Source organism: Stegostoma tigrinum, chromosome 2 (genome assembly GCF_030684315.1).
Source record: "Stegostoma tigrinum isolate sSteTig4 chromosome 2, sSteTig4.hap1, whole genome shotgun sequence".
NCBI classification, from domain to species: domain Eukaryota; kingdom Metazoa; phylum Chordata; class Chondrichthyes; order Orectolobiformes; family Stegostomatidae; genus Stegostoma; species Stegostoma tigrinum.
The window spans coordinates 89,064,155-89,075,572 of NC_081355.1; the positions used below are offsets into that span (position 1 = coordinate 89,064,155).

The following is an 11,418-nucleotide window of genomic DNA, read 5'->3' on the forward strand; positions in this document are numbered from 1 at the left end:
CACATTCCTTTTTAAATACCCACATTTTGGAAAACACAGATACATATTCTGTGCATGTGTGTTGGTGAGGGGTTAACTTTTTAAAGCTTTCCTCTTATTATGCTGCTAATAAATCATAATATATACTGAGCATTCAAACCAGTGGAAAAATTCTTTCACTGTTAATGTCACAAACTCTCATGTTTTAGAAGCACTTGAAGAGATCTCTCTCAGCCCTACTCTGAGTTCTGAAGAGCAGTCATACCCGACTCGAAATGTTAACACTGTTTCTCTCTCTACAGGTGCTACCAGATCTGCTGAGTTTCTCCAGCCTTTTCTGTGTTTGTTTCAGATTTCCAGTATTTTGCTTTTAATGCATGTTGTAACTCTAACACTTTCTGGATGATTTCCCTTGCTCTTCGATGTGGATAATAAATAATAACTTCTTCAAAAGTAACAAAGTATAAAATATTGTGCAAGAGATGGGAATTTGTCTAAAATAGTATTCAAAACACCATAAAACTATTTGATAAAAATGTACATGAGGCACTGTTCACACTGGGAGAGGCAACCAATTCTGCATTTTTTCATTTTGAAGTAAACAACACTTCCCTTCGTTTCTCTAGAAATTTACCCAATTTCCACTTGATATTAAAACAGTATTTACATGTTAATAACCATACTTACATCACACTTCTTTTGCATGAGAATAACTTTGCTTAACGCAAAATAAAAGAAGGAACTGCAGATGCTGGGAATCTGAAACTCATCAGGTCTGGTAGCATCTGTGGTGACATAAACTAAGGGGGGATCGGAACGCAATTTGCTTGGGACTGTGACAGACTTTGCACGGTGTTATTGTTACAGAATTTCCCCGCAGTACACAAGCAGCTCAGAGCACCTGCAAAATAATGAATCTGGTTATTGAAACATGTACTTCGATGACTTAACTCACCGAGTAAATAGAACTTGCCAAACACGTTTAAGTTTACAATGCCATCAAAATCTCATCAAAAACTGCTGGAAAAGCTCAGCAGTTCTGGCAGCATCAGTGGAGAGAAATCAGAGTTAACGTTTCGAGTCGAGTCACTCTTCCTCAAGATCCTGCTTCAGGGATAATTCTGAATTGTCTCCGCATGTTCTGAGGAAGGGTCACTGGAATCGAAACATTAACTCTGACTTTCCCTGCACAGATGCGATCAGACCTGCTGAGGTTTTCCGGCAATTTCTGTTTTAGTTTCTGATTTACAGTATCTACAGTTCTTTCAGTTTTCATTTATGCAAACAAAATTTCCCCGGAGGTGAAACTTGTTGAAGAGTTTAGACTAGTTATGACCACTGCATGTAGTGAGCAACTCGGCTCCCGCCCGCTCTCTGAGGATGGAGATCACTGCTCCGCTCTCATCCCAGCTCTGGCTGTGCTCTCTGACGCCCCACGCTATTACATGGTACCGTCTCAAAACGGGGGTGTCCAAAGTCAAATAAATCAAAGCATTTACAACACTAATGTCACTAATGGCTGAGAAATGATGTGTCACCTCTATTTGCTGAATATCATAATACTTGGCGAAATTGCATGCAGAGGCTGTGTTGCTAATAATCCAACACTCATTTCTGGATCCTTTGAGGTTCCGATCTCTCCCTTTCAGCTTCGCTTTAGCACATTCCAGCAGTTTGCAGCTTCTGAGACGTGGCATTGCTCTGTGCCGTCAGTCTAACTCAAACACTTTCTACAGGTACAGTTATTCAAACTACACTTGGGAAGAATTTATATAAAACCTCGAGTAATTATTAATGATTTGTCAAGTAATGCAGATGTTAAATTTGCATGTTGATGTAATTTAGCTAAAAAGTTAGATATGGTCTTACCGTTGAAATTAAACATCCGGAAAAGTTTTGCTTTGATAGATGTTGACTTTGATTTATTTGTTCTTTTTCTATTGGATGTTTTATAAATGAAAGCGATTATTTTATATTCTGCTATTACATTGAATATTTTATATGCTTATTATTATTGTCTAAATAGCAATTTCTGAAACAGTAATTGGAACCAGATGCCGTTTTCAACGATTTTTAAAATCTTCACAAAGAAATTAGAGCAAGCGTTATAAATAAGTTAAAATGTATTTTCTCGATTGACAAACTAACTGCTTGAATTTGCAGCCGTTACTGTTTTAATTTGTATGTGTGTGTTTAAAAAATGTTTTACAATGTGACAACCAACTTTAAAACAGCAAACATCAACTGTACCAACATCTAATTTCTCGGAATCACACGTCCTTCGACGGTGGTCCTGTCCTTAATTGGCATTTTACATTCTTCGATTTTATTTATTTTTACGGCCATAGTTAGAGAGCAAGATAAACTAACGGCTTGTAGAACAGCTTAAATCCTGATCTTTTAATACATACACTATTAATGATTGCAGGGAGCTCGATTAAAATGAAGAATAATGCTACAGTAGTGGTGATGGTGAGGGACCAGTTGGAGTTAAGGCGAGAATGAGTGGTGACTGTATAGTTCCCTCTCTGGGCCGAAACCGGCACACCGAGGAATTTCCAGGCTGCCAGTGCTTGATCACAAGAGACTTCTAGAGGTGGGACTGGTGCCAGGGATCCCAGGATATTCCCAGCGACAATGACTGGAAGAATCAGACTAGCAACGAGCAGGATGCCATAGTGGTATGGTGGGTAGTTAATGTGGGAGTTTCTAATGGTAGCGTGAGATGAAAACTCTACAGGCCTCATGGAGAGAACCCCCCCCCCCCCCCCATTAAACTGACTCCATGCCAATTTTCAAGCCACACCCAAGTTATCAGAGTTATCTACACAATCAATCAACAGCTACTGGTGGGCATTCTGTGTTAAGTTTTGCCTAAACTGTAGGCGATTTCCAATTGTCGAAGTTCTAAATTACCTTCAAAAGGTTAAACTTCATTTCAATTGGAGATTACTTACTCACCCCAGGCAGAAAATTGCCACTGTCATCAAATTCTCAATTCTCACCTCTCACCATTTATGATGCACACTGTTTATGAGCACTCTGATACAATGGTACAAATGATATTGTGTCATTAATAATATTCCTTATAATTCCCTCAGAATAATTTATGATTCTTTGCAAACAGTGTTAAAGTTGATGGAACACATTTCATTTCTGTGCAAATGATGATTTTGGGGGTTTGGAAATACAACAATGTTTATCCATGAGCTTTGAAGGAAGATCCCACAGCATGTTAAAGAAGCATCATGAACACAGTATCTAAAGTAAAACTGCCAGAAGTGAAGTTTTCCAACTCCGGTTTGCTTCTCTTCAAACATCTTTAGAATATTTACCGACTTAGCAATGAGTTAGTATTAATCATTCTTAATTCATTTGTTTTTACACCAGGATTTTACAATATCCATGAAAATGTTTAGCACAATGGGATAGCATCCTATAAGCAAACAGGAGAAACAATTTCCCAACAATCTATGTTCTTAGAAGGTACGATTTAATTTAGGAGAAACAGCCCGAGTAACAGCATTTGTTTATTTTGTTCCTCCAAATGGTACAAAGTACTGAATAAAACTTTGTTTTAGATACATCCCATAACTTACAATTCTTTGGATTTATAAATTGACAAATAATGAACTATTTCAATGCCAATTTCATTAAAGAGGACCATGTTAAATATATTGGAGCAAATTTTGTTTCCTTGAGAAAATTATGATTCGAGGAATCTAAAATGACTTGAAGTTAAGTTGTCATCCATGGCCTGATTCACATTCAGCTTCTGTCTGAACAACCATTATTGATCAAGTTAAAAATCACAGGTTATTGTCCAACAGGTTTATTTGAAAACACAAGCTTTCAAAGCTCAGCTCCTTCCTCAAGCATGGTGTGAGAGAGAGGGTATAAGGCACAGAATTTATAAGCAGAAAGGGAACAACCCTAAAACTGGCTTCCTCTCAGTTAGGAAGGAGACTACTGATTAAAATGCAAAATCCAGGCCCCTCTCAAGTCATTGTCCCAAGATAATTAAAGGTTTTATCAATGTATAGAAGAGTTAACACCCCAGGTTAGAAAATGCATTTTAGCTGTGAGGTCTTGCTTAGAATCTGTCTGTGTTTTAAACTGGGGTCAGATTTTATGTTTTTTGAGCGAAACAGAATGTATCATTTTTTTCTGAAAAAGGGTCTCGACCCAAAACATCAGCTTTCCTGATCCTCTGATGCTGCTTGGCCTGCTGTGTTCATCCCGCTCTACATCATGTTATCTCAGAATGTATCTGTATGTTTGTGTGTCTATCTGTCTGTATGTGTGTGTGAGTGTGTGTCCATCCCATCATATCAGGCAATGGGACTCTGTGTGAGAATTTCTCTGACTATGCCGAGTGCATCTTGAAACCCATTGTACAGGGAACCTCCAGCTTCTGTTGTGACACCACAGATTTCCTACATAAACTCAGCACCCACCAACCAGTTGAAACGAGAACCTTAGATAATAAAATGTGAGGCTGGATGAACACAGCAGGCCAAGCAGCATCTCAGGAGCACAAAAGCTGACGTTTCGGGCCTAGACCCCTCTCTGATGAAGGGTCTAGGCCCGAAACGTCAGCTTTTGTGCTCCTGAGATGCTGCTTGGCCTGCTGTGTTCATCCAGCCTCACATTTTATTATCTTGGAATTCTCCAGCATCTGCAGTTCCCATTATCTCTGAAACGAGAACCTTGCTCCTCACAATGGATATTTCAGCACTCTAAACCAGCATTCCTCACAAAGATGGCATCACTACAACAGCCTCAGCACTCAATACCACCAGCTGCCAATTTCTAGATGCTGTCTTACAACACATCTGCTTCATCCTCAAACACAAAGTCCAAACAACAAGGCTTCTTTGCTATGCAGGACCTCCAACCAATACTATACACCAGATACATTGGTGACATTTTCTTCCTTTGGTCTCCTGGCAAGGAATCACTGAAACAACTACATAGTGGTATCAACAAGTTTCATCCCACCATTGGACTTACCAGTCTCATTCTTGGACACATTCTTTAGAATTAGTCTCACTCTTGTACACATGCATCTCCACCAAGGATGGACACCTCAGTACATCACTCTACTGCAAGCCCACAGATAAGCTCACAATGCTGCACTTCTCTAGCTTCCACACGAAATATATTTAAAAAGCCATCCCCTACAGACAAGCCCTGTGCATACATGGGTCTGCTCAGACAAGGGGAACATGACGGACACCTGAAGGATGCCCTCCTAAGAACGTGATACGATGCTCAACTCTTCAATTGCCAGTTCCGTAGGTACACAACAAGAAACTGTAATAACCCTTCATTATGCGGTACTTTCCCGGAGTGGAGAAACTACACAATGCTCTTCACAGCCTTCAACACAATATTGACGATGATAAGTACCTCAGCACAAGCTTCCCTATGCTTCCACTAATCGCCTTAAAACAACCACCAAACCTTGAACAGACCATTGTTTTCAGCAAACCACCCATCCTTCGGGACGACACCAACCACACTACCCTGCCATAGCAACTTCTGCAAGATATGTTAGGTCTTCAAGATGGACACTACCATCCCATGTGGGAACACCACCTACCATGTACATGGCAGATACTCATATGATTCAGCCAATGTTGTCTATCTCATATGTTGCTGGCGAGGATGCCCCGGGGCATGGTATATCGGCAAGACCATGCCAACGCCACAATAACGGATGAATGGACACTATGCAACGATCACCAGACAATGGGGGAACACTTCAGGGGACCAAGGACATTCGGCCTCCAATCTTCAGGTAAGTATCCTCCAAGGTGAACTTCAAGATACACGACAATGCAAAATTGCTGAGCAGAAGCTCATAGCCGAGTTCCATACCCATGCAGACAGCCTCAATTTTGATCTTGGGTTGATGTTGCATCACAGGTGACCCCATCACATACTCACACAAACACGCATATACACTCATTCCCTCACACACAGACACACAGACACACACACATTATTTCATCCAAGATGTTTGTGTAGCTGCAGATAAATTCTATTTCACTCAAGAAAAAGCTGACCCCAACTTAAAACATAGACAGCAAGACCTCACACCTAGAATGCATTGTCTGACTTGAGATGTCACCCCTTGTATACATTGATAAAACCTTGATTATCTTGGGACAATGCTTTCAGAGGAATCTGGATTTTGCATTTTAATCAGTAGTCTCCTTCCTAACTGATTAAAGATTCAACAAGAAGTGGTCAGTTTGAAGGTTGTTACATTTCTGCTTATAAATCCTGTGTCTTAAGCCCTCTCTCTCACACTATACCTGAGGAAGGAGCTGTGCTCCAGAAACTTATGTTTTCAAATAAACCTTTTGGATTATAATCTGTTATTGATTTTTGGCCTTGTCCAGCCCAAACCAACACTGGCATCTCTACATCATTAGTGATTAGTGTGGAAATTAATCTAATATTAATCATTCTTCTTTCCTTTTGTTTTTATGTCTGGATTTTGCAGCATTCCTAGAAACCTCAAATAAAATGGACTTCATCCTAAATGTGAAGATCACGGATGATTTGTGATTCTAAACATTGGCTTTAGAAGGTATGGTTTAGTTTAACATCCAAATCATTACGTGGCACATGTGGACATGCAGACTCTTTTTATGTGTTTGATGTTCATTGTGGGAAAACTATTCAGCATTTGTTCTTCAGACTACTACATTTGGATCAATATGAATGGACTATTGAGAGTCAGCATAGCATTGTCATGAATAAATCACGATTGGCTAATCTACTTTATTTAGTCACAAATAAGACAAACAAAGTATCTATAAACATTCTCCATACGTACTTATACAAACCACTAAATATAATTCCACACTAAAATATTGACAAAAATGAATGTACAGAGTTAGAGGCAGATTTTGTATTGGTTTATATCTCAGTAATGAGACAGGATGAACATAAGAACTAGGAGCAGGAGTAGGCCGTCTGGCCCATCGAGCCTGCTCTGCCATTCAATAAGATCATGGCTGATCTTTTTGTGGCCTCAGCTCCACTTACCAGTCCTCTCACCATAACCCTTAATTCCCTTACTGTTCAAAAAAATTATCTATTTTAGCTTTAAAAACATTCAGTTGGAAGTCTCAACTACTTCACTGGGCGGGAATTCCACAGATTCACAATCCTTTGCGTGAAGAAATTCCTCCTCAATTCAGTTCTCGACCTGCTCCCCCAAATTTTGAGGCTATGCCCTCTTGTTCTAGTTCCACCTGCCTGTGGAAACAACCTCCCTGCTTCTATCTATCTATTTCCTTTATAATTTTATATGTTTCTATAAGATCCCTCCTCATTCTTCTAAATTCCAGTGAATATAATCCCTGTCTACTCAGTCTCTCCTCATAAACCAACCCTCTCAACTTTGGAATCAACCTGGTGAACCTCCTCAGCACCCCCTCCAGTGCCAGCATATCGTTTCTCAAGTAAGGAGACCAAAAGTGCGCACAGTATTCCAGGTGTGGCCTCACCAGCACTCTATATGGCTGTAACATAACCTCCCTGCTTTTAAACTCAGTCTCTCTAGCAATGAAAGACAAAATTCCATTGCCTTCTTAATTATCTGTTGTACCTGCAAACCAACCTTCTGCAATTCATGCACAAGGATACCCAGGTCCCTCTGCACAGCAGCATGCCGCAATTTTTTAACCATTCAAATAATAATCCTTTTTACTGTTATTCTCACCAAAATGGATGACTTCACATTTATCAACATTATACTTCATTTGACAGACCTTTGCCCACTCACTGAAACTATCCATATCCTTCTGCAACTTTCAGTGTCCTCTGCACACTTCGCTCTACTGCACATCTTAGTGTCATCCACAAACTTTGACTCACTGCACATGGTCCCCAACTCCAAATCATCTTTGTAAATTGTAAACAATTGTAGTGCCAACAGTCATCCCTGAGGCACACCACTCGTCACTGATCAACAACCAGAAAAGCACTCATTTATCCCCACTCTTTACTTCCTGTTAGTTAACAAATCCTCTATCCATGCTTATACATTGCCTGTAACACCATGGGCCTTTATCTTATGCAGCAGCCTTTTGTGTAGCATCTTGTCAAATGCCTTTTGGAAACCTAGATACATCACATCTACTGGGTCCCCATTGTTTACCACACTCATAACGTCTTCATAGAATTCCAGTAAATTAGTTAAACATGACCTGCCCTTCGTGAACCCATCCTGCATCTGCCCTTTGGAACAATTTCTATCTAGTTGGCTTGCTATTTCCTCCTTGATGATAGATTCAAGCATTTTACCCACTACAGAAGTTAAACTAACCAGCCTATAATTCTCCAACTTCTGTTTTCCTCCTTTTTGAAATAATGGCTGCTGTTTTTGAATCTGCTGGAACTTCCCCAAAGTAAATTACCATGAGCACATTTGCTATTTCCCCCACCATCTCTTTTAGTACCGTGGGATGCATTCCATCAGGGTCAGGAGACTTGTCCATCTTTAGCTCCAGTAACTTGCCCAACACTACCTCTTTCACGATAATGATCGTTTCTAGGTCCTCCCCTACCTTAGTCTCCTTGCCATCAATTACTGGCATGCTATCCATGTCCTTCACTGTGAAAACCAACACAAAATACCTGTTCAATGCCTTGGCTATTTCCTCATTTCCCAGTATTAAATCCCCCTTCCTATCCTCTAACAGGCCAATGTTTACCTTTGCCACGCTTTTTTGTTTTACGTTTTTGTAGAAACCTTTGCCAACTGTCTTTATATTCTGAGCTAGTTTACTCTGATAATCTATCTTACCTCTCTTTATAGCTTTTTTTTAATGGTTTTCTGTTGACCTTTAAAATTTTCCAAATCTTCTAGTTTCTCACTGGTCTTTGCTACTTTGCATGCCTTCTCTTTCAATTTGATAGCCTCCCTCAATTTCTTAGACATCCGTGGCTGATTATTCCTTTTCCTACAGTCCTTCTTTTTCACTGGTATATACTTTTGCTGAGCACTTTGAAAAATTGATTTGAAAGTCTCCACTGTTCCTCGACTGTCCCACCATAAAGTCTTTGCTTCCGGTCTACTTTAGCCAACTTCTACCTCATCCTATTGTAGTCTCATTTGTTTAAGCACAGGACCCTGGTATTGGATTTTATCTTCTCACTGAAAATTAGAATAAAAGTCAGTCATCTGATTGTCAAGAGATAATGGGAACTGCAGATGCTGGAGAATCCAAGATAACAAAGTGTGGACCTGGATGAACACAGCAGGCCAAGCTCCTAAGATGCTGCTTGGCCTGCTGTGTTCATCCAGCTCCACACTTTGTCATCTGATTGTCAAGATGTGGCAAGTTGTCTTGCTCTGAAATTTGTTCAGAAGCCTCAACTTGCCAGAATGTTTAGAACCGATTTGGATGATCGAATGCAAAATTGAAAATCCGAATTTCTAAAACAAAAAGAGAAGGCATTTGCAAAAGGACATTGTACAGACCCCATCCAAAGTTCTATATTCACTTTCCAGTTCAACTCAGGAAGGACATGTTGGCCCATGAGAATTCGGAGTACTGTGCAGATTCATGAGGATGCTATGGGGTTTAAAGAGTTAAATTATGACAACAGGTTGCATAAACTTTACTTTGAATAGAAAAGGCTGAGGTATAATTGGATCAAGTTCTCTAAGTTAAAAGGATTCAATAAGGTTTACAAAGAAACTATTTCCTCCAATGGGAGAATCAAAATTACATTAACATCATCTTAAATTTGAAATAACACTTTTATACAATGGGTAGCAGAAATCTGGAATTCTTTCCCTTAAAACACTGCGGATTCAGGAACAGTTCGAGTTTCAAGACTAATATCAACAGATTTCTTTTTTTATCAAGTAATTACATCAAAGATATGGAGCTAAAGCAGGTGAAAAGGGTTGATTTACTGATCAGCTGTGATCTAATTGAATGGTGAAGCAAACTGAAAGGCTGAAATGCTTATTCATTTTCCTATGTCTCAATTTGGGGAAGTTCATTAATTTCATCAAAATTGTAGTAATTGTTGACTGCAATTAAAAATAGTGTTTTTCTGGTTAGTGTAACGTTAAGTTGAAAAATTTCAATAAAAATCCACATTAAAGAGGAGACTGTGGAAGTTGACGGAGCAGGCTGTTTTTCTCTGTGGAAATGATGATCTAAGGGATCTAATATTGTCTGAAGTAAAGATGCCATCCATTTCCTGATTCACATTGTGTTTCTCTCTAAATTTTCCTGTATCAGTTTGGAAATTTGTATGCATTATTATTTCTTATTCCATCTGTTTTTATGTCTGAATTTTGTAACATCCCTGGAAATCTCTGGGTCACAGCACATCATTCTGAAAACAAAGCGGGAAAGGAATTTCCCAACACTTATACTTTTAAAAGGTACGTTTTCAATTAATGCAAACAATCTGACGAACAGCGCTTATTTATTCTATTCATTCTAATGATACAAAGCATTACTGATAAAATACTGCCATAGTCTGATCCCATCATTTACAACTCTTTAAATTTATGAACAATATAACTTTACAATCTTTTAACAGAGTATATATAACAGCACTATCAAACAACAATGTTTCTGTTGCCCATGTTGTCTCCTCTTTGAATTCTAATAGGTGTAGTGCATTGAATTCAGATCATTATATGTGAAGTTACAATTTATTAATATGTTTGGAAGAGAGAAATCATCATGTTTTGAAAAAATGAAGCTGCTTGTTAGTACGAAATTATGTTGAAACATTTCTCTAACACTGGTATAAAAGAGGACCACATTAATTATGTTGGAGCATGTTGTATTTCTTTGTGGAAATGATGAAATAGGGGATCTGAAATCATCTGAAGTAAAGATGCCATCCATTTCCTGATTCACATTCTGCTTCTGTCTAGACTTCTAGTGGTATATTTATTAGTTCAGTAATTAGTTATAATTTTTTTTCTACATTTTACAAGATTCTTGGAAACCTAGAAGGCGTTGAAATCCTTCAAGACAATAAGGAATTGAATTTGCAATCCGAACACTGCCCAATGTAGAAGATAATTTACATATATTAAATAAACATGCCCTGGAAATAATCACCTTTGTGTTTCTTGTTTATCTTTCCATCAAGACCCCAACAGTTTTTAAGAGACATGTTTTGTTTCATTTCAAACTATGCTTTTAAATGTAATCTAGTTCCTATTTCAAACACAGAAATCAGCACTGATGAAGCAAAATACTTTCTAGAACAGTCACATTGCTGAATTAATGGAAAGGTTTTCTACTTTCTGCTTGACTAGTTACAATGGGGTCATTGCCTGCAATATTAACCAGGCAGCAGATGTACATCCAACAAATTTCAATGCCTCTGTTTGCAGCATTTTACTGCAGCCATCACCTCATTACTATTTTACTTCTG

General features: G+C 38.7%; 1 long non-coding RNA gene and 2 other non-coding genes across 3 annotated transcripts; all 3 read left to right on the top strand.

Moving 5' to 3' along the window:
* Window positions 1-1,650: 1,650 nt before the first annotated feature.
* Window positions 1,651-11,095, top strand: LOC125446738 (uncharacterized). Its single transcript, XR_007246461.1, has 4 exons — window positions 1,651-1,715; window positions 6,494-6,580; window positions 10,348-10,405; window positions 10,973-11,095. It is a non-coding gene; the product is annotated as an uncharacterized LOC125446738 (long non-coding RNA).
* LOC125449252 (small nucleolar RNA SNORD123) lies at window positions 10,160-10,228 on the top strand. The gene has a single exon (XR_007246877.1). It is a non-coding gene; the product is annotated as a small nucleolar RNA SNORD123 (small nucleolar RNA).
* LOC125449244 (small nucleolar RNA SNORD123) lies at window positions 10,825-10,893 on the top strand. Its single transcript, XR_007246876.1, has one exon. It is a non-coding gene; the product is annotated as a small nucleolar RNA SNORD123 (small nucleolar RNA).
* Window positions 11,096-11,418: the final 323 nt, after the last annotated feature.